The sequence below is a fragment of the Fulmarus glacialis genome, unplaced genomic scaffold (genome assembly GCF_000690835.1).
Source record: "Fulmarus glacialis isolate BGI_N327 unplaced genomic scaffold, ASM69083v1 scaffold18156, whole genome shotgun sequence".
Lineage (NCBI taxonomy): Eukaryota > Metazoa > Chordata > Aves > Procellariiformes > Procellariidae > Fulmarus > Fulmarus glacialis.
The window spans coordinates 1-411 of record NW_009220214.1 but is presented as its reverse complement, the minus strand read 5'-3'; positions in this window follow the sequence as shown (position 1 = coordinate 411).

Below are 411 nucleotides of genomic sequence, written 5' to 3'. Positions count from 1 at the left end.
CCCCCACCCCCCCAAAGCCACAGGATGTCCTTCATCTCCTATCAGCCGTCATCCACCCTCAAACTTCTCTGTCTCTGTGAACAACCATCTTGGTCCCCAAAGATGAGACAACAAAGCTTTGCTGCCAGGAACCGAAATGTACCGCTTGCCCTTCGTCACTGTGTGTCAGCGCTGTACGCACACTAACGCTGGGGTTGCTCCCCCCTGCCTGGGGAGGGGACCTGCTCTTACCACCCCCCAGAGACTGCACCAACTCCAAAGCACGGGTGCAAAGACCCCCTCCCCCCCCTGCCAGCACGCAGGGCCTCCCCAGTCGAGCTAAGGCCCCATCAGTGCCTGACAGCCCCATCTCCCCTCAGACCCGCGTATCCCCTTGGGCCCTTCCCTATCACCTCCAAGCGCTCTCGCCGC